This window comes from Cibotium barometz, chromosome 29 (assembly GCF_041138505.1).
Source record: "Cibotium barometz isolate CiBa-2024 chromosome 29, ASM4113850v1, whole genome shotgun sequence".
NCBI classification, from domain to species: domain Eukaryota; kingdom Viridiplantae; phylum Streptophyta; class Polypodiopsida; order Cyatheales; family Cibotiaceae; genus Cibotium; species Cibotium barometz.
The window spans coordinates 4,993,322-5,016,372 of record NC_141074.1 but is presented as its reverse complement, the minus strand read 5'-3'; the positions used below and the strand labels follow the sequence as shown (position 1 = coordinate 5,016,372).

General features: G+C 44.7%; 2 pseudogenes; both read left to right on the top strand.

Moving 5' to 3' along the window:
• The first annotated feature begins 426 nt into the window (after window positions 1-426).
• LOC147621764 (heat shock protein 82 pseudogene) lies at window positions 427-1,318 on the top strand (annotated as a pseudogene).
• Window positions 1,319-9,299: 7,981 nt separating this feature from the next.
• Window positions 9,300-10,350, top strand: LOC147621763 (ribonuclease TUDOR 2 pseudogene; annotated as a pseudogene).
• Window positions 10,351-23,051: the final 12,701 nt, after the last annotated feature.

Here is a 23,051-nt window from a genome sequence, read left to right as displayed (position 1 = left end):
AAATGTATTTATAAGATAGGTGAGCTTATGAGGTATGTAAAACCCATGTCAGATCACCCTTCATTATACCTTGCAAAATGAACGTGCATGAGGTATAACATTGTCGTGCCATGGCATGTCTATGGTGTGAAACCATGCATGTGAGGCCATTAAATATAAATCTAGATGCATGGGATTAAGTGCCATGACTTGAGTCATTTTATGATGCCTATGTACATATGTTCATATTGTAAATGAGGTTCAATAAGATGAGCTGAGGCTGAGCCAGGTCTCTCGATGCCTCTGTACATAAGTGTGGTGTGAATCATGAAGTTCTTATGCTTATGGTGAACCTTGAGGTAGCACAAATTATCAATGAACCAAAAGCAGCATCACTTTCTTATAGGGCTGACAAGAAAGAGGGATTAGTTGCAGTTTTTGATCTTGATGGAGGCACAAGAAAGACTGAAGGACCAGCAACTGATCACTTCTAGAGAGGGAGTAGATAATATGGTTGAAGATGCATCCATGCAAAATGGCATTATGAACGTTTCTTCTGGGATGGTAGAAGCTTTAAAAGATGCTAGCAATGCAGAGAATGCCAAGGTTACATCACCAGAGGAAACATTTACATTGCTGAAGGAAGAAGGACTAAGGGCAGCTGAGGCAGAGCTGAAGGCTTGTGAGCTCGTCCTTGCACAGTATGAGGCAGATCTTCTAAGTATTAAGAGCTTAAAGGAAGAGCTTCAAAAAGAGGCTTTGAGAACATCAACAGCTGCAAAGATGGCAAGAGCAGTTACTAAGGGAAGCGAGTGAGGAGTTGATTCTCGAGTACCTTCGCTTTGTCAAAGGTATGGTTGATTCAGAAGATTTTCCCCTGAACATCTCCCGTGAGATGTTGCAGCAAAACAAGATCCTGAAGGTTATAAGGAAAAATCTTGTTAAGAAGTGCCTCGAGCTGTTTACAGAGATTACAGAGAACAAGGAGGATTTTGACAAGTTTTATGAGTCTTTTGGAAAGAACATTAAACTTGGAATCCATGAGGATAGTTCCAACAGGGCAAAGCTTGCCGACCTACTACGTTATCATTCTACTAAAAGTGGTGACGATATGACTAGTTTTAAAGACTATGTTACACGTATGAAGGATGGGCAGAGTGACATCTATTGCATCACTGGCGAAAGTAAGAAGGCTATAGAAAATTCTCCTTTCCTTGAGCGTCTGAAGAAAAAGGGCTATGAGGTACTCTTTTTGGTTGATGCAATTGATAAATATGCAGTTGGACAGCTTAAGGAGTATGATGGCAAGAAACTTGTGTCTGCAACTAAAGAGGTCTGAAGCTGATAAGAATGATAAGTCTATGAAAGATTTGATCCTACTACTGCATAAAACTGCGCTTCTTACCTCTGGATTCAGCCTTGAGAACCCCAACACCTTTGGAGGAAGGATTCACAGGATGTTAAAGCTGGGCTTGAGTATAAATGATGATGCTTCTGCCTCGGCAGATTTTGATGCAGACATGCCGCCTCTTGAAGACGATGCTGATGCAGAGGGCAGTAAGATGGAGGAAGTGGACTAATTGAACCTCTTAAGAGGTAGCTGGTTTACAATATAGCCCGCAGGTTAAGGTGGCATCTTGCATGGGAAAAATACGAAGGCATTTAAAAAAAAAAGGAATATCCGAATTTTAAGCAAAAAAAAGGGAGGCACAGCGTATTTTCATTTTGGGAAACGCGAGTTTTGGGATGCAAAAGGAACTCGGCCCGAATTCCTTGCGGGAAAAATCAAAAATAAGGAGGCGATGCATTTTTGAAGGGGAGAAGTGTGCAAAAAAGGGAGGAAAAAAAACCAGAGCTCGATTTTTGCAGATTATCTTGCTTTGGGATTATAGCTTCTGTTCAAGCCTTGTAGGGGTTAGAATTGGAGAGTAATAGAAGCTTCATTTAGTGATATGCTTTCTAAAATTTTTCAAATATAAAGCGAACTGCTGCCCGATTTCATGCAAGGAGAGAATACGATGTAGAAGCTCATGGAGATGACATGAAATTCGGTTTTTGTGAAACAGAGATAAGCCTTTTTATGAATTCGATTTCAAAAAAATCGTAATTCTTTAGAGTGGTAAAGGTTTTAGTTTTAAGGCTTTATTTACCTCAAAAATAAAAACTCTTGGTAAAAGCCTTAATGCTTATGGCCTTAGAGATTGGAGAGTTTTTCTTGAAAGTTTAAGGTGGTTTTGATTTTGGAACCTTGTAACAAGAGAATGATTGATTGGATCTTAGTTTTGTGAACATGAAGCTTTTGGAAATTACATGATGATGTATATACGCCATATGTTATTTTTGCTTTTGTGAGTTGTTGGAATCTGAAAGCAGGTTTTCATGAGATCAAGAGTCGTCTTGAAATGGTGATGTTGGCAATATATGAAATATGTGATGTGAATGGTCACATGTATGTGGAAATCTTTTGAAGATTGTGTTGTGCCTACATGTGTTATGTATGAGGCACTTGGATAAAGGGTCAGGAGATCTATGCTTGGAACTGGTCATGCTCTTGACACATAACTTATGTGCAAACTTCAAGTTGAATTTGGGAATGTTTGGAAGTGAATTGGCACATGTACATGTCATCCAAAATGGAGATGTCTTATGCCCCTTGAAGAGTTATATGTTTTGTTTCCTTGCTGGGATTTGAAGCTACTCTCACAGCCAGAAGTCTCGCACTTTCCCAGTGATACCACCCACGTCACGACAGCTTTGGTGAACCCGACGTGAAATTGCTGGGGTGAGAGTTAGTGGTGAAATACACAGTGCAAGCTATGGCTGAGAATCCTGAGGGACACGGGGTTCGTTTTGACCCTAGGGTTATGCAAATGTTTCAGATGTTTACTATGTATATGCAACAGCAGCAAGCGGCTGAGAGGGGGCAAATTTCCATGACTAAAGCACTGCAGTCAATCGTGAAAAAGGTGGATCAATTTGATGGTAAAGACATCACAAAGTACCTACGTAATTACACAAAGGAAATGGAGCTAAACAGGGTAACTGAGGAGGATATGGTTCGAAGCTTTGAGCTGGTATGTGTTCCTGAAATAAGAGAGCGCATAAGAGGATTACAGGCAGCACATGGTGGTAGAAACTGGGAGGAGTTCAAGCTTGCTTTGAAGGATGATTATTTCATGGAGGATTCCGAGCGGGTGACTAAGGGAACTTTCTTGTAGTGGGTTACAAAACCTAAAATTGGAATTTCTGCCACAGAGTTGCTAAGAGAGTTTGAGAAGCGCTATGCCCAGCTGTCAAGGATAGAGCGCACAACCTTAGACAGGGAAAAAACAGAGCTCTTCTTACAAGCAGCTGGGAAAGATCTCCAAGAAAAATTGAAAATTCTCCTTGAGGATAAGGATACAGAGCAGGGGCTAAAGAATGATTGGAATGATGTCGAGGATGCGGTCACCATGCTAGCAAAGTGGCAGCGAAGGAGGGATAAAATGGTGATGAGCTCGGCAACTCCTATAACTGCTGTTACCCCTGAGAATCTACCAAAACCAGCTGGTGCAATCCCTAAGGTAGAAGGGCCAATGGATGAGCTTATTAAGGGCATGCGAGATCTAAAACTGAAGATGTCTAGGATTGAGGAAAAAGGGCTACCATTAGGGCAGGCTTCTATGTAAAGGCCTCAAAGCAAAGAAGGGTTTACATTCAGATGTATATGGTGTGATGACCCAGAACATGCAAAAAAAGACTGTGCCAGCTATAAGGAAGCCCTCAGAAACCAGCTTGTATTTTTCAAAGATGGAAAAATCCACCTTACAGAGACTGGTCTTCCGTTAAGCACAAACTTTGGGAAAGGAGGGATGAAAAAGCTGGTTGAGGATATGGCTGCTAGCCATGCCATCTCTATGGTTGAGGAAGCAACCTATGGGTTAAAAGCTGGACTATCAAAACAGGAATCTAAGAAGGATGAAGACTATGAGAATGAAGATTTTTGGCCATCAACAATGGAGCTAATTGCGTCAAAGAAGGTGACTAAGCAGGCTTTGCATGAGGCAGGAGACTGTATATGTCTTGAGACCGGTTGGGAAGAGCCTGTGGATTCTTTATCTGTTCATGCCTACATTGCAAAATGCCAGAATAATGAGGCACAGGTAGAGGAAAAGCGTAAGAGGAAAAATGAGGAAGGAGGGTCATCAAAAAGGATCACTCGTGGTAGTGGAAAGAAGGACCCTAAGCCATCACATGTGCCTCCGCCACATAACCAACCTCCACAGGAAGTATCAATGGAAGAAGCGCCAGCAAAGATGAAGCATGAGAAGGAGAAGGGTAAAGGAAAAAGTCCGCTCTACAAGCTCCAATCTGATATTGAAGTCGCAACGGATCTCAAAAAGGTGCTAGAAGAAAGGATTCTAAACAGTAGGGTGGAATTTACACTAGGGGAAGTCTTGGGGATTGCAAAGAAAGAATTCCATGATGAGAAAATTTATATTATACGAAGGAAAAGGCAGTCCATAATTGAATCTATTCCATCACAGGGGGAGACAAGCACTTCCAAGACTCATGGAGTACAGGTACAGTAAAAGGAAGAGAGAGAGAATGTGGTGGAATGTAATCACTCTGCTGAAGGAGCACGACAAGTGCGCTTTGTGGATGAGGGTGATGAAAAAGAAGTTCTTGCAAAAAGTCATTACTCTAGGAACCATTGGGCAAGGGCCACCACTGAAACCCTTGTCAAGATAGGAGACTTGGAAGAGCCGTATGTTGCCTTAATCGATCATGGGTCTGAAATAAATCTTATGGCTAAAAACCTCTACAACAAATGTAAGTGGCCAATGGATGTAGATCATGGGTGGATGATTAAGGCAGCTAATAACTCATCTGGAGAGCTCTATGCAGCCTATCCAAATGTAAGGATAACTATAGGGGATGTGAAAGATGATCAGAACTTCTTTGTCCAAGAGATGTCATCGTATCCCCTCATCCTTGGGCAACCCTATATTAGAGCTGTGAGGATGGAGACAAAAGTCTTAGATGATGGCTCAGCATATGCAAGAATAAGGAGCAAAGATGGCAAGAAAGCTGTTCAGTTCTTGACAGTTTGCATTAACCATGAAAGGAACCGCGAGTCTCTTCGAGAACAGTCACTCCCAAAGATAAACAGAGAATTCATGAACTACAGGGAGATGAGGGATTTTGGCCAAGTGCCATTGTAAAGCGGGATTGCAATGGTACAAGGGGCAATGAGTTCTCGCAGGACTCAATCAATGTAAATAGCTTTTCAGCAAACTTTCAGAGATTCTCTAGCTATGGGTCAATAGTCTTTGTAAAAAGCAAGGATTTGAAGCGTGGTATACATCGATATGTACAAAATGTACAAAAAAGTCTTGAGCAGTGTGGTCTTTTGGGGGAAAATGAGTTTATTTCAGGTGTGCTTGACGAGGTGTCATTTGTGGATACTATGGATGAGCTTTCTGCCATTCTCAAGTCGACAATGAGTATGGTCAAAACCAAGAAATAAACCAAGATCCACAAGACGAGAAACTAATAAAAGATTGCCTTCAAGATCAGGAACATGACACCTTGCAAAATTCGAGTAAAGGAGTGTGTTCCCAAGTAAAGATCACTACAAGGGATCGGGCTCATACCCGCGCTCCTAGATGCTAAAAATGACTTGTGAAAAAAAGTAGTGGGCCCGTGTATTAGCGCATGTATCATCGCGGCCAGAGACATGCGTGTAAAAGCGCGTGTATAGGACTGCTCAGATGCGCTCATACATGGTGTATACACGCGTTCTGTTCAGCTCAGATGCATTTAGACGCGTTGATACATGCGTCTATACACGCGTTTTGTTGAGGGTGTATCTAGCTCTCACCGAAGTCACCATATCTTGCCAGAGGAGTACATGAGGCTTTTACGTACACAAGATCCAAGTACATATCAACGACTTAGAGATGAGTACAATGCAAAATGCAGAGAAAAAGCGACCAATGAGGGACATGTTGATGATGACATCAATGAGTTTATCGACGATTGGTTCCAAGCAAGTAGTGAAGAAGAAACTTGTCCGCATGAAAAATTTCTACGAGAAGAAGCTTCAAGGCCCATCTACGATGGCGCATCCATATCAAGATTGAGTGTGACCTTACTCATCTTGAATCTCCAAACACGCTACCAATGGAGTAATGCATCAGTTTCTGCTTTACTATCGTAAGTTATATTTGTATTTTGTTTGCATAAAAATAATGGCTCTCAATCACTTTTGTGCTCATTAAATATTTACAATTGAGTGGTAGGCTTCTTTCGAACAAGATTCTACCATCAAACAATGTGATCCCAAAGTCGAGGGACGAGGCAAAGAAAATGATCGCATCCCTTGGACTCGAATACAACACAACTCATGCATGTGTCAATGATTGCATTTTGTATCGTGGAGAGTATGAAAATGAAACCACTTGTCCCAAATGCGGTGTTGCTCGTTTCAAGGCAGGAACCTTGAATGTCCCTATGAAAGTTCTGCGACACTTTCCCTTGGCACCCAAAACCTGTGGGTAATAGAAGTTTCAAGGTTTGTGGCATTTTAGCATGGACAATACATGACTATCCTGCCTATGGCTTTGCATCAGGTACAGCAGGGCTCTTTAGTTGTTTGTTTGTTTATACAATCAAAAAATTTGGATGTTGAAAACATAAAAACAATTTTTGTTTCTCTCAGGCCTATCAACAAAGGGTTACAAAGCATGTCCACCATGCGGTGATTGGCTACGCTCCAAATATAGTCGAAGTTTGAGTAAAAATATATACCTTCGACATCGGCAATTTCTGCCTCTAGATCATGTGCTATGTTCCAAAGCGAATGCGAGACATTTTAATGGCAAAGTGGAAAATGGACATTGCCCAACGCGAATGACTCCAAGAGATTGGTACGTCAAGTGGACAAACGGACCTCTAATAGATACGGAGGCAGAACTTGCAAGCGATAACGACGATGATGAATATGATTTGCGGCAGTCGAGGCAAGAAATCAATGGCATAGAATTCCTCCATATGGTATACGTTGGAGTATTGGAAAGATCTTAAAATAACTCATTTGCTTGATCACATGCACATATTTAAAAATGTTGCACACTCGCTTTGGAATCATCTTTTGGGCTTCAAGGATACAAAGGCTGCAAGGGCAGACCTAAAGATTTGCAACTGCAAACGATCACTATGGCCTATAATCAATGAGGAGACAAGAAATATTACTTATTCACAGGCACCATGGGTACTCACAAAGCAAGAGATAAGCATCATCAATGAGCGGATACGATGCATACGTACTCCTATGGGCTATGGTGCTTCATTGCAAAACATGTTTACCATGGATGATAACTCTCTTTCGGGTCTAAAGACACACGATTGGCATAACTTCATTAAGGTATGGTGCCTCTCTAACATGTATCATCAATTTCTAATGAAGGTGCCATTACATTATCATTTGTAAACACTAGAGCTAATCTGTGTGTGCAGCATGTCTTGCCACTTGTTATCGATGGTTGTTTGACTGAGGGTATAAGGGATGCTATATATCGATTGGGATCATTGACAAGGTATTGACAGTGGAACATCATATTGTTCTTACTTCTTTGTCACAAAAATCTTATGCTAATCACATTGTTTCTCTTTATAGATGGATTAGATCCAAAGAGATCGACTCATGTGATATCCCGCAACGAAAGCTAGAGTGTATTGAGCTCCTTTGTCTGATGGAGAAGGAGTTACCTACCTCCTTTTTTGACATTCAAGTCCATGTTATGATCCATCGCGTTGAAGAGATAGAGATTGCTGGGACCGTGAGTACACGATGGATGTTCTGGGTTGAAAGGTACATGGGGGTATTGAAAGGATTTGTGCGCCAGCAAGCAAGACCCGAGGGATCCATGGCAGAGGGATGGTTGCTTCACGAGTGCATGTATTATCTATCCGAGTACTTGCAACATGTGGATAACGAAGCTCCTCCTGGTTGGAGAGAAGAACAATCAGACAACGAAACCACAGAGATGTTATGTGGGCAAGGGGTCCCACTAAAGATAAGTGCTGAGGAGAGGGAAGCGCTTAGTACTTTTGTGGTGTATAACTCAGATTGCATGCAAAAATGGATTGACAAGCATGACAAAGAATGCAAAGAGAGAAACAGGAGAAGTAGGGCATCCAAAAAGGGTCGGAGTGCACCTCCAATGATGAGCCTAGAATGGTTGAATACACATATCAGAGAGATGCGAGGGCAGGGGTTTGAAATCTCACGAGAAGAGTTTGAGCTTAGCCTAGGATGCGACACCATGGTAAGTTACTCCAATGTTATATTTTAATTTGAATAATACTACATGTTTTTCTGGATTCTAACCATACATGTTCATGTGGTTCCCATGTGGTTTTAGGTCCGAGCTCACAGCAACATGTGGGTGTGTGGTCAGCATCTCCGCGTCAAGAGGATTGATGATCTTCGTGTTACTCATCAGGACTCTTGCATCGTTGCGTCCTTTCATCAACTCTCTCGTGCAAGTGCTTGTGACACAAATTTGATTGAGGATGAGCTCAGCTACGTAGGGGATCTGGAGGGCATATACAAAATTAACTATCGTGTTATGAAACAGGTACGCATGATTCGTTTCAAAATATTATGCAAACCAAATGATTGAAATATTCAGCATCTTTGAGTAACAAGTTTATATACATTATAATATTGCAGATAATTTTGAAGGTGCGTTGGTTTCGAGCGGAGTACAAAGGAAAAAGGGCCACCTTGAGGCACGAACAAAGCGGCTTCTGGTCCGTTGACTCATCGAAGCGGCTTCTGGTCCGTTGACTCATCGAAGCTCCTACGAGCAACCAAAGAGCCCTATCTCTTCCCGATGCATGCGCAACAAGCTTTCTTTTACAAAAATCCATCTGGCAATCCATGGTGGCAAATCGTTCATGTGAACCCTAGAAGCCGAAGATTGTTTGATACCACCTTTTCTACTGAGCGTTGTCGTGCCACGGCATGTCTATGGTGTGAAACCATGCATATGAGGCCATTAAATGCAAATCCAGATGCATGGGATTAAGTGTCATGACTTGAGTCATTATATGCCTGAGTACATATGTTTATATTACAAATGAGGTTCAATAGAACGAGCTGAGGCTGAGCCAGGTCTCGAAGCCTCTGTACATGAGTGTGGTGTGAATTATGGAGTTTTATGCTTATGGTAGACCTTGTAGTAGGGAACACCCTTCTCAACATGTATGGAAATGAGAGAGTAGCTTTGAAAGAATGCCCTTTTGAGATATCGTGTCTTGGAATGCCATGATTTCTGTGCCCTCGGGAGACTCTGTAGTAATCATGGGCAGCGTCAAGAGCGGCGCGCCTCCTGAGAAGACCATTACACTCTCCTCGCTCATTGCCCCGAGATTGGCACGGCGGGGAGGGCAAGATGAGCCTTTTGCATGGGAAAGTCGGGAGTTCTTGAGGAAAAAATGCATTGGCAAGGAGGTGATTTTTAAGGTGGATTATGTAGTTTCCACCATAAATAGAGAGTTTGGATCAGTTTTCCTCGGAGAAACTAACCTGGCAGCACTGGAGGTTGTGAGTCAAGGATGGGCCAAGGTTCGCCCCAAATAGGACAAAATAATAGCGAGGCTAGTCCATTTTTGACTGAGTTGGAGAAAATGGAAGAACAAGCAAAATAGAAAGGGATTGGAATGTGGGACAAAACACCTGCTGCACAGCTGAGGCGTCTATTAGGAATCTTCCTCCCTCTGCACTTGGAGATGCAGCAAATTTTGATGCAGCAAGCTTTCTTGAATTAAATAAAGGGAAACCGTTACCTGCTATTGTGGAGCAAGTAAGAGACGGAAGCACAGTCCGAGTTTATCTGCTACCTGAGTTTCAGTATGTTCAAGTATTCATTGCAGGAATTCAGTCTCCATCGATGGGGAGGCGACCCCTGGCCTCTGACAGCCAAAACTCCACAAACAATGGTGAGGCAGAGCCTATAGATGGTAGTAGTTTGAGCAGCTCATCAGGAGCTACGTTGACTACTGCACAAAGGTTGGCTGCATCAGCTGCTGGTGTGGAGGTTCCTCCAGACCCTTATGCAAGGGAGGCGAAGCATTTTACTGAAGTGCGAGCATTGCATAGAGATGTGCGCATTGTTTTGGAAGGGGTAGATAAGTTCAGTAATCTGATAGACTCACTGCATTACCCAAATGGTGATGTTGCAGTGGATTTGGCCTTGAGCTTTCAAAGAATGGCCTAGCTAAGTAGTTGAATGGAGTGCAAAGCTGCTGGATGAAGATTCAAGGCGGGCTTTAAAGAATGCAGAATTATTGGTAAAGAAGGTGGCGGCTTACGTGGACTAGGGGAATATTCGAATAATGAGGAGAGGCAAGCGTATTTTTTTAAATAGGGAAAATGCGATTTTTGGGCTGCAAAAGCGAAGTAAGCCCGATTTTCTAGTGGGAAAGAAATGGGGGAAAAGAGGAAAAACCAGAAAACGGCGCAGAGGGAAAGATATATGCAGAAAACGGGGAGGAGTCAAGACCAGGGAGGGAGATGAACCAGAGAATCAAAAAAATTGAAAACATCTTCTGTTCATGTCATGTAGGATTTAAAAATACAGAGGAAATCAGGCTGCACCTAGTGATACGCCTCTTGTAATTTCCGACAAATAAAGGTGATGCTGTTGAATTCATGCGAAGGCGATTCATTGCATACTTTGGTGACAAGGTCTTCATTGCCCAAAGACTAAATAGGGAGCTCACGTTAGGATGGCCACAGTGTGATGTAAAAGGCTTCGAGAGCGTGAAGGCAAGGGCGCTGCCGTGTAAAGAGCAGCTACGTGGATTGCATACTGAAAAACAACAATTAAGGTGGCTTATGGATTACGCCAATTATCAGAGTGCAAATCAGACCAAAGTGATTAAGCCACTCAGCTACCTAATATGTTTGTGTTAACTGCATATATTTTGGGCCTGAGAGTTGCTCCTAGGTGCAAGCGATTGAGGATTGGAGTTTTGAACAAAGAGGACTTGCTTAGCTCAAGAGATGAGGCTCCAGGTTCAACGAAGATTGTATCTGATATGATAAGGATGCAAGTTTGAGGTTCTATTTTCTTGAATCCACTTGTGGATGTTCACTTTCATGTCTATGTTGGGTTTGATTTTATAGTTTTGTTGGATGTTGAGCCTGTGATGCTCCATGATGGCCATGTGTATCTTTCATGTGAATACCATGAGGTGATTTTCTCGAGTGCAAAGCCATATGAGATGAGACAAGCCATGTTAATGTCAGTTTTTTATATGTATCATGTGTCCAATATTGGCTTTGAGGATGCACATAAATAGTTGGGTACTCGATCTTTGATGGTTCCAGCTTCTGCTGGTGGTTCTCCTTGAAGAGTTATGTGTTTGAGTTTTCTTGCTGGGATTTTGGAAGTTACTCTCACAGCTAGAAGTCCCGCGCTTTCCCAGCGACACCGCCCACGTCACGACAGCGTGAAAATACACCACACACAACAATGACCTCTACAAAGCCCGACAATACACCAGACACAACAATGACCTCTATATCACATAGGCAAGGAGATACAATTCTTCGCATTAGAGAAGCAAATTTGATTTCACAAACAAATGTCACACCACCCTCAAACGGATGATGAAGGGGATGATCTGGGTAAAGATTTATCGGATGATCTAGGAGAAGATCTACTAGAGGCTGACATTGAGCAAATCTCAGAATCCACCTCGAACAATGCTCCACTCCTTGATGGACTCGGCATATGCCTAACAGAGATGGAACTTCAAGAGGCTATGGCTGACAACGACGAGGTGTTCTTAGAGATTGATATCTTTGGCGAGGCATAGTTTCCAATTGTTCATAAACAGCTTGGCTCATCAATTGGAAAGAAAATGGTAATGTGTTTCTATCTCGATATCCTTTTTTTCATCGCTTGTTTTGATTGTACATGATACTAACTATAGGGTGGGGTGGTAGGGGGAGCCTCTTGGTCTTAGAGTGGCCTTATGCTGCTACTTAGGGGTTCGATTCCCCTTAGGCTCGTGTTCTATAGTCATGAGTCCATGTACTATGCGTGTGTGTGTTTTGTCTTACAGGCAAAAGTGTTGTGAAAAGAGCTAATCGTGAAGCTAATGCGCAATGAGCAACTGACGTGGCTGATGATGTAACTGACGATGCTGATGTGGCATCAAGAGCTGAGGTGGCAAATTAGCAACATCTAGTTAGGGTGTGCAAGCATCTAGTTAGCAAGGCTGGACTTGAGAGGTTTCCGAGACAAGTAGGGAAGAGAGGGTATAAAACTGCTCATACCCTTTATACCTACTTTATGCCAGAAAGAACTCGCTTCTGCCAGAAGCTGCTGGCCTTTTTGACCAGTAAAGCTGCCCTTTTCCTCAGATGGCGAGGAAGAGCTATGCACAAAAAGAAGAATTGGTGGGCTGATTTGTGTGTGTGTAAGTGCGAGTATGTGAACTTTCTAGAGAACATTTCAGGTGTTCGACGTTCCAAACTTTCTTTATTTAATTTAACAATAATTTAACCATATTACTCAAAGAAAGAAGTAGACTTGAATAACATAGCAAAGCAAATAATTGTACCATGCATTGTTCCATCGATGCTTTAGAAGCGTTTGCATCTCATGCAATACAACGGTCTTGTCCCAACCAATGCCGAACTCCTGCGCGAGGATTGCCAACACATATTTCTTGTCATTATCATCTTGATCCCTACAATTTGAAAAAAAGAGTCACTTTAGTTAGATTTATCATTTGATATCAATGTATACAGCGATTTTAAAAAATACATGAAAAAATTGGACTTACCGCCAGTGGATGTGTATCTTGGGCATGTATGTGTGCACGAGCTCTCTCAAGCGGCGAGCGACGGAAAAGTGCCCCACCGTCTACATATTGCACTCACCCACTCTGATCCACCTGAATGCTAATGGCCATCGTGCCCGATAGCATGCGAAGCTCCGAGGTGGCAAGTGGAGGTGCAAAAGGAGGCACACATGGTGAAGAGACTGGTGATGGTGATGGTGGCTGACTACTACTACTGCACAAAAAACACAGATAATTTTTAAGATTCATTTTGGATGGTTTCATGAAAATTACACCTAGACACGGAGTAGATTAATGCATACCTCGAACGACAGCACCTCTGTGCCAAGGGAGTGCCCTCGGCCTGTGTCAAAACACTAGGGCCTGGCGTCTGCTGCACCTGCGTCTACACCAAAAGCGTATGCACGGGTTGGGGTGTGCCACCACCTCCGGGAATAGGATCCCTCGAAGAGCCCTCCCCAAAGGCTACTGGCCGTACTAGTGTCGAGAGGTGAGTGATGATTAACTCAAGCTGGGGTACAGTCATGGCAGCGTACTTAATCATATCCTCCTGGATGGACTCTCTGTCTACCGCCAGTTGTCTCAAGATCCTCTTGATGACCATCAAGAGGGGAGCCTTTTCTTGCTCAGCCATAGCTATTTCAAGGAAAAAAATTGTAGTCAACTCATGAGAAACATAGAGCCAATAGAGATCATGCGTAAAGAACAACACAGTTATGTGCTTGGGCAAGAACTAAGGAAGTGCTGAAAAAGCCAGCAAGTACACGTCAACTTTTTTCTCGGAGGAAAAGTCATGAAACCAAGGTGCATAGAGGCCAGCCAAAAGCTACTCTGCCCCCAGGTTATGCTCAAGTGATGCGTGGACTGCCCCTTTTATGTTCCCCTACTACTCTCGCTTTTATTTACAATATGCTCTAAAAATAACAAGCATGTATTCTAAAAAATACGCAGCTCTTTAGATCCCCACGCCTCAGCTGCCATGGTTGAGCCTGATGCTCATCATGTACATGATGTACATAGACTTCATGTTTACCATGTCCAAGAAGTACATGGTCTTCTTCCTCGCGCTCCAGCACTATAGCTGCTCTAGGTTCCAATTGTGCAAGATGCACCATGTGTACATGCTCTCTCTCAGTTCCATGTGTGCTGGCCCTTCATCCTGTATAAAAGATGTCACCAACCTGTATTAATCAAATTTAATACATGCATTAAGGACAATTACCAGAAGAACCATGGATGGACACCACAAGCTCCTAAGCTATTTAGTGAGAGGTAGTCCTAAAGATATTGTAAGGCTCTGATATGAGCACAAGTACAGCGAGATGGTATGGCTACAAGCAGCTAGTGAAGGATAGATAAGTTTAATACCAGCCAGCTGTGGATTGCTATGGATTAACTCCTCGCAGCTTGTTGTGGATTAACTCTTCTACAATTTCCTAAGTATGGAAACCTAAAGGCCACTAGGGCAGCCCATGTCCCTAAGGCATATGATAGAGAGAGAGAGAGAGAGCATAAGGGATGGGGGTGCGTGTTAGAGCTAGATCTAGCCTACAAAGGAAATCGCACACCAAAACTGGCTAAGGTCATTTATATCAGCAGAAAGGTATATGCCAAAAGTGAATCGCAGCTCTAAAAGTGAGGACAAAGGCTCCTTTTGCTCAGCGCAAAAGAAAGGAGGCCAGCCAAGCTGAGAATCGCCTTTAGACACCCCCCTGGCTGGCCCCCTGGAGCCGTGCCCTCACGCGCCCCCCGGCCGAGGAGCCGTGCCCGAACACCCCCCAGCCCCCCAAAGCCGTGCCAAAACACCCTCCCCGGCCCGAACACCCCCCGGCCGCCCCCCCGGAGCTGTGCCCTCACGCCCCTTGGCCCCCGCGGTGCCGTGACCGAACACCCTCCCCTGGCCCCCGCAGTGCCATGCTCGAACCCGCCGGCCGGCCCCCGCGGTGCAGTGCCCGAACACCCCCCGCCAGCCGGCCCCCGCGGTGCCGTGCCCGAACACCCCCCGGAGCTGTGCCCTCACCCCCCCTCGAGCGGCCCCCACAGAGCCGTGCTCCCCCGTGCCCTCACACCCCAGTGCCGTGCCCTCACGCCCCCGACCCCCGCGGTGCCGTGCCCGAACAGCCTCCTCGGCCCCCGCCAGAGCCGTGCCCTCACGCCCCCCCACCCCCCCCACGGTGCCGTGTCGTCATGCCCCCCCCTCGTGCCGCGCGGTGCCGTCATGCCCCGCAGCCCCCCGGGTGTCGTGCCGTCATGCCCCGCAGCCCCCCCTCCTCGTGCCGCGCACGGTGCCGTCACGCCCCGTAGCCCCGTCGGGCCGTGCCGTCGCACCCCCGCAGCCCGCCGCCTCCCCCGGCGGTGCCGTGCCGTCATGCCGCGTAGCCCGCAGCCCCCCCCCCCCGACGGTGCCGTGCCGTTGCGCCCCCGCAGGCCCCCCCCGGGCCGTGCCGTCACGCCCCTGCAGCCCCCCCTCATGCCGCGCGGTGCCGTCATGCCCGCCCCGCAGCCCGCAGTAATCATGAGAACTGGGTTTAACTATGCGGAAGCGATTAACATGATGTCTGACTGAATGACTGATGGAATGAACATGATCTAAGGCTGGTTACCATGTAACACTCTGATACCAATGTGACATGTGAGGCTTCGACCGTAGTAATCACAACCTTAGTCTAACTAAACTCCACTTAATGATGTTTAAGAGATAGACAAATATGTGTCAATGCAATGCAGCTATATTAGATGATGAATGCAGTTACAATGAGATCCAAAGGGATCTATGCTATCCTAGATGATGTCTATCCCTGGAAGAGAGGGAAACATGCTGAATAATGATGAAGGATGGCTGAAAGATGGCTGTCATGACTCCAATGCTGAGTTCCACCAATTGTATGCTGGTATCCCTCTATGTAGGAGTTGGGAAGATGGCTGAATATGCTGATGCGTGGATGCGCTGCTGTTCCCAGCCCTCTTGGTATAGAAACGCTGAAGGAACACACTGTTGGATGCTGAACTGTATCCCCGTTTGCTTCTAGGAAGGAAAACGCTAAAGAGATCCAGATGTATATGCTGAAATGATGCGTTTCTTTATATATGGGGAATTGGTGCTGGTCGGCCAGCTTGGCTGCAGCAGTCGGCCAGCTCTGAATATGCTCAAGACTGCCATTTAAATGCCATAAATGCTTTAAAGGCTTGTCGGTTGACTTGAATGCTATCGGCTGCCTCCACAATCTATGGTACAAAAAGGTACATGTCTGCAGCCCTTGGCTGCCCTTTTTGAAAAGGTGATAACACCCCAAAATTCAGTCCCAAACTAGGACTCATACTGACTTAAACCCCTAGTGGGCTGAATGATTAAAAACAAGGAGCACTTGGGCTATTTATAGCCCCTTTAAATGCATGGGAAACTGGCCGACTGCTGCTGGTCGGCCAGTTCATAAATTTATTAATGCTCTTTTAAACACAGTTGACTAGATCACTCCTGCGCATGCTGCTGCCCGACTGCTTTCCAGTCCACACACACTCTAGCGCCTGCTGCCTCTATGTACTGGTTCAGCCGACCATGGCTATGGGCAGCCGACACCTTCTGCAACCAGCCTACTCATCTCTTGTCCTGTTGATGTCAGCCTACAGTCCTTTTTGGAACCAGTCGACTGCTTCTTGCTCCAAGTCCTGCTCCATGTCCACCTCAGATGTTACACCTGAAGCTCCTACACTCTGGTTCTACCTATCTTCTACTGGTTCATACTCTTTATCTGGTTGCCTTTTCTGGATCTAGCCCTGAGAATGTCCATGGCATCTATGATGCACGACATCCCCCTCTGCTAAACTTGATGATGGGAATCCAACCTGCTCTTGGATGACTGTCATCATCCCAATCCTGTCCCGAAGTCCATCTGTCATCATCCATTCCTGCCAAACCTTTTTCTTTGAAAACCCGGCCTGTTCTCCAAACCACTCTGTCTCTGATGAAGATTTATGCATTTGGTCTTCCTCTAGTCCACAATCCATTCCTGCCCTGACTCTGAACACGGTCTTGGTCTTCATTCTTGGAACTGAGTGTGGCACTCTCACATCACCCTTGGAGGATCAACCTCCCTTGGGACCGTTACTTGAGAACCTATCTGGCTCACGGAACTTCCATCCCCATCTGGCACTGTGGAACACCACCAACAAACCTCCTGGGAGTTCTTCCCGATCTGTGTTCTCGCCTTGGGCTTCGAATCCCGTGTACTTTCCTGTACCTTGGACCTGTACACCATCATCTGGGAACTGATTCAGTTTTTAGCTTTGCTGAGCCTGATGCTCTGATACAAATGTAACATGCGAAAGCTCTGGGTAGTCTTCTTTCAGCCCTAAACACTCTTGGAAACCATCTGATGCAAAAACGGAGATATAGAGAGAGAGTAGAGAGAGATAAGTGCTGGAAATTCAGTATAATCTATGGTACAAAAAGGTACATTTCTGCAGCCCTTGACTGCCTTCTTGAAAAGGTGATAACACCCCAAAATTCAGTCCCAAACTAGGACTCTTACTGACTCAAACCCCTAGTGGGCTGGATGATTAAAAACAAGGAGCACTTGGGCTATTTATAGCCCCTTTAAATGCATGGGAAACTGGTCGGCCAGTTCATAAATTTATTAATGCTCTTTTAAATACAGTCGACTGAATCACTCCTGCGCATGCTGCTACCCGACTGCTACTCGACTGCACATGCTACTACCCGACTGCTTTCCAGTCCACACACACTCTAGCGCCTGATGCCTCTATGTACTGGTTCAGCCGACCATGGCTATGGGCAGCCGACACCTCGTGCAACTAGCCTACTCATCTCTTGTCCTGTTGATGTCAGCCGACAGTCCTTTTTGGAACCAGCCGACTGCTTCTTGCTCCAAGTCCTGCTCCATGTCCACCTCAGATGTTACACCTGAAGCTCCTACACTCTGGTTCTACCTATCTTCTACTGGTTCATACTCTTTATCTGGTTGCCTTTTCTGGATCTAGCCCTGAGAATGTCCATGGCATCTATGATGCACGACATCCCCCTCTGCTAAACTTGATGATGGGAATCCAACCTGCTTTGGATGACTGTCATCATCCCAATCCTGTCCCGAAGTCCATCTGTCATCATCCATGACTGGCAAACCTTTTTTTCTGAAAACCTTGCCTGTTCTCCAAACCACTCTGTCTCTGATGAAGATCTATGCATTTGGTCTTCCTCTAGTCCACAATCCATTCCTGCCCTGACTCTGAACACGGTCTTGGTCTTCATTCTTGGAACTGAGTCTGGCACTCTCACATCACCCTTGGAGGATCAACCTCCCTTGGGACCGTTACCTGAGAACCTATCTGGCTCACGGAACTTCCATCCCCATCTGGCAAACATGTATGCCTTGCAGATGCAAGGTGGATTGCTAAGATATCTGCTATGCAAACCATGTGCAACCCTATATGCTGTGCAATAATGCAGATGGATGGGTTACTAATGCATACCTAAGGGAAAATCCCTAAGGGTGGCCTGCAAGATTTTGAGAACTGGGTTTAACTGTGCGAAAGCGATTAACATGATGTCTGACTGAATGACTGATGGAATGAACATGATCTAAGGCTGGTTACCCTCTAACGCTCTGATACCAATGTGGCATGTGAGGCTTCGACCGTAGTAATCACAACCTTAGTCTAACTAAACTACACTTAATGATGTTTAAGAGATAGACAAATATGTGTCAATGCACTGCAGCTATAATAGATGATGAATGCGGTTACAATGAGATCCAAAGGGATCTATGCTGTCCTAGATGATGTCTACCCCTGGAAGAGAGGGAAACATGCTGAATAATGATGAAGGATGGCTGAAAGATGGCTGTCCTGACTCCAATGCTGAGTTCCACCACTTGTATGCTAGTATCCCTCTATGTAGGAGTTGGGAAGATGGCTGAATATGCTGATGCGTGGATGCGCTATTGTTCCCAGTCCTCTTGGTGTAGAAACACTGAAGGAACACACTGTTGGATGCTGAACTGTATCCCCCTTTGCTCCTAGGAAGGAAAACGCTGAAGAGATCCAGATGTCTATGATAAAATGATGCGTTTCTTTATATATATAAGTCAATATTAGATAAAGTGGGAAAAATTCCATTCCCATGAAAAAAGTAGGGGTATGGTAAACTCATCCAAAAGTTTGTCAAAACATATTCATGTGACATATCATTGGAAAGAGCTTGAAAAGTAGAATCTAGATCTACTTTGTCCAACAAATTTGGAGTTTGCATGTTCAAGTTTGCATGTTCAAGTTATGGCCAAAACAAATTTTTTAAATACATTCCCATTTTGAGGGATTTTTCCCATTTTATCTAATATTGACTTATATGGGGAATTGGTGCTGGTCGGCCAGCTTGGCTGCAGCAGTCGGCCAGCTCTGAATATGCTCACGACTGCCATTTAAATGCCATAAATGCTTTAAAGGCTGGTCGGCTGAGTTGAATGCTGTCGGCTGCCTCCACAAGCCCCAATGCTTTTGTCTAGATGGTTAATATGATGCTACAATGCTGAATCCAACCCATACCATGTGGTACATGCTGAAAACATTCATTTAAATGTCCATAAAATGCATGATAAATCCTGATTAAATGCCTGATGATGCCATGCCATAAAATAATGCCATGTCACTGTACACCTGAATGGTGTGCACGTGACAGCAATGGCATGCCACATGGAAGCTCTGGAAGCAGAAGTTTGCAAGGCATAAACAGAGGCAAATTCTCAAATATCACCATTGACATCACATTGAATCACCATCCATCTGCCATCACAATCATTGAAGCAAGTTGGGGCTGCAGTTCATGTCTGACCAATATGCAAAGACCCGAGAAATGCTTAGTACCTGCATAGTGGATATCATAGCCCCCAAAATAGCCAAAGAGAATTAGCATGTGAATGAATCCATGGTGATGGCTGGAGGAAAGAGTATGTCATCCTAACCGTTAGGTCAGAAAGAATAACAGGACGAGAATTTGAGCCGGGTGTAACTGCCAATCCTGTAATCTGTCCCTGTTAGATAAAGGAGGGATGGGAAGAAAAGGCTGCATCAAGTCAGCAATTTTCCTCCAAATGAACCTGTGTGATGCATGGCTAGTGGATAGGAAGCCATAGCCCGAGGGAAGGAAAGAATTTGACCAGTAGCATCAACAACATCATTTATGCACCTAATCTCCAATTGGCTGAGATTGTATGCCGGAATCGGCTCTTGCAGGGCCACTAGAGAATCAAAAACAACACTCCAGTAAATGCTTTCCTGCCGAAGGGAATTGGCATGGGAAAAAAGGAAGGGTGCCCAATGAGCATGTGAAAGGACCTGTTTCGAATCGCAAAATAAGTGAAGTGGCAAAAGGGCAGCCCAGGATAGAACCTACAAATCTGCCCAAAATGACCTCCCAGTGATCAGTGATCCATGCACCATGTCCAGAAGTGCGTAAGGCCGTGCACATGGTTGCAAGCATATGAGTCCATGGCTGCGTCTGACAAAAAAAGGTGAGTAGGAGAGGAATTTTCCTTGCCAAGACATGATGCGCAATATTCAGCACATTCAATCCGCCATGCATCCTCGGGGAACAAACTTTTGCCATTTGCATAAGTCTTAAAGCTTTAGCACAGAAGACTTTGTTTTCCATAACACCTCCATAGCCTGAGACATGAAAGCAGAAGTGTCCTGAGAGGTCCAATGTATCAAAGGCAAATAGTACTAAACATAGGCCATGATAATCGACTCGACAATCCGGAGCCTAACACGGAGTGGCCAGGTGGAGAGCTTCTAGTAGTGGAGCTTGGCATGAAGTTTGTCAAAAATCCACTTTAACTGTTGTTTCCTAGTGATGTACTAGCCAATAGGGTAACCAAGATGGCGGACCACATCATAGGGTTGCATAATGTGTGCGGGCCATAAAAGAACATGCCAATCATATAAATGCAGAGGTATGAGGCTAGATTTGTCAAAATTGACATGCAGGCCAGTAGCCATGCCATATATAGAGAGAGTGTCCATAAGAGTAACTGCTGTGGAGAATTATGCTACATAAAGAAGGAGTCATCTGCATATGCCTGAGCCATAAAGGGAGGGGCTCGAGGAATCTGAAGACCAATGAGAAGGTCCTGCGCGGTAAGATGATCCAAGTATCTGAGAAGTGGGTGAGTGGCAATGGCATATAAGAGAGCACTGAGTGGACACCCTTGTCTGACCGAACGACCCAAGGACCAAGATTGAGAAAGATGATTGCCAAGGATGCATTGGGCTGTAGAGTCAGCATACAAGTAGTAGATGACATTAGCCATTTTTGGCCCGAATCCCATCTGAGCCATTGTCTGTGAGATAAAATCCCAGTTGACCGTGTGAAAAGCTTTAGCAAAGTCCACTTGCATAATAAAAACATCCTGGTCAAAATATTTTGCATATTCAATAGCCATGAGAGCATTGCCAATATTATCATGGATCTGCCGCCTAGGAACAAAGCCATATTGCAAGGGATACAGACCCTCATAAAGCACTTGCAACAGGCATCAATGTGATGGGCCTCCAATCCATGAGATGCTCACACAAATTCCGCTTGGGGATGAGTTTAACTATGCCATGCTTCCATGATTGGGGGAGTACTCCTGTATGCCAAGCCTCATTAATCATTTGCAGGATAACACCTTTAAGGTCTTCCCAAAAGTGTAAAAAAAATCCCACCGTGAGGCCATCATACCCTGGTGCCTTACCAGTGCTGAGATGGGACAAGGCATCATCAAGCTCCACATCAGTGAAAGGCATATCAAGTTTGAGAGCTTCCTGTGGGTTGAGAATGGGAAGAACATGCTGTAAAAGAGTATCCTGAGCTTGTAATTCGTGCAAAGAATTGGTAGCAGGGGGTGCAAACAGTTTCTGAAAATAAGAAAAGCATTCATGTTGGAGCTCTAAGAAAGACCGAGTCCATTCACCATCCAGTTTACGGACTCTGAGGCAAGAGGTCTTCCTCCTGGAAGCATGTAATCCTTGAAAGAAAGATTTTGAAGAGCAACCTTTATCCATGAATTGAGTCATCCTTGCCCGAACCTACCACTTGGCCAATTTCCATCGGTCATTAGCTTGCAAGAGAGTTGTTGACTGAGAGAGAGTGTCCATTTGTTGAGAGGAGAGGGGCTGCAATTGGGAATGTGCAGTCAAGGACTGAACTACTGCTTTGGCATGCTGAACTTTAGCTCTCCAGTCAGGCATGAATTTACTCCCATATTCATGAATAGCATGCTGAAGTCTGTCCACAAGGCGTTGCCATGCAAAATTACAGTCATAATGGACATGGGCTGTAAGAGGAATTATGGCATATCAGATCAATTGTTGAAATTGTGCATGCTGCAGGTATCCTTTATTGTTATGTTTCATCCGAATGGAATGTAAAGGCATGTCATCCCAGGGCTACCAAACTGAATATTTAGCCATAAAGGAGCATGGTCAGAGAGACCAAGAGAGTGATCAACCTCAATATGAAGACTGAAATCTGTATATTGTTGAGCATGCAGTAAATACCATCTATCCAAGCAAGCCCACTAGTTAGTAAAGGCATTATGATGATAGGTGTAGCCCACTATTCCAGTGTGCATGGCTGTCCATAAATCTTGTGCATGTGTCGTGGTAAGTAACTCCTCCCATGATCGCTTTTCAGAAGGGATCATATGAGATCTATGAGTAGTGTTGTCTGATGGCATGGGAGAGTTATTACAGTCTCCGCCAAGAAGAGCACAAGATCGCCATGGGTAAGAAGAAATGGCATGCCACATGGAAGCTCTGGAAGCAGAAGTTTGCAAGGCATAAATAGAGGCAAATTCCCAAATATCACCATTGACATCACATTGAATCACCATCCATCTGCCATCACAATCATTGATGAAGGCAAGCTGGGGCTGCAGTTCATGTCTGACCAATATGCAAAGACCCAAGAAATGCTTAGCACCTGCATAGTGGATATCATAGCCCCCAAAATAGCCAGCATGGCCATCCATAGAATGTTGGTTATGTTCTTGCAAACAGAGAATGTCCGGCTGCCTGGTTAAAACATAATTCCACACTAGCCTCCACTTTAGAAGGATTACAGAGGCCCTGTACATTAAGAGTGACACAATGGAGTTTGTCAAGCATGAGGATATATACAAAGGAGGAGACCAAGAATATACAACCAAAGA